The following is a 387-nucleotide window of genomic DNA, read 5'->3' as shown; positions in this document are numbered from 1 at the left end:
ATTCTCTTTCTTCAAGTATCTCTCTTTCTTTGCCTCTCACTTTCTTTCTCGGTGTGTCTTTCACTTCCCTCATCCTATTCTCTCTGAATACACACTTAAGAGGATATTATGTTTACAGAAAATTAAAATTTATTACGTTCCTTGCTCACTAATCACTGTTGACATCTTTCTTTCTAATAAAAATTCAGAACATAGAAAGTGGAAAATCATACGGCGTTAAAAATATATATATGAAGAAAAGGTAAAAGGTTAAGGAAATACTGTTGTGATTTAATTCATCCTTAGATATTCTGCGTCCATTATCTAGACTTGCTTATCATATCTTCCCCCGCTTCTCTATGTAAAAATGAAAGAAGCGAGATGCGGGCGAGGGGAGAACGACAGAAA

This window comes from Penaeus monodon, chromosome 29, assembly GCF_015228065.2.
Source record: "Penaeus monodon isolate SGIC_2016 chromosome 29, NSTDA_Pmon_1, whole genome shotgun sequence".
Classification (NCBI taxonomy): domain Eukaryota; kingdom Metazoa; phylum Arthropoda; class Malacostraca; order Decapoda; family Penaeidae; genus Penaeus; species Penaeus monodon.
The sequence above is the reverse complement of the archived record's forward strand: the minus strand, read 5'-3'. Positions refer to the sequence as shown.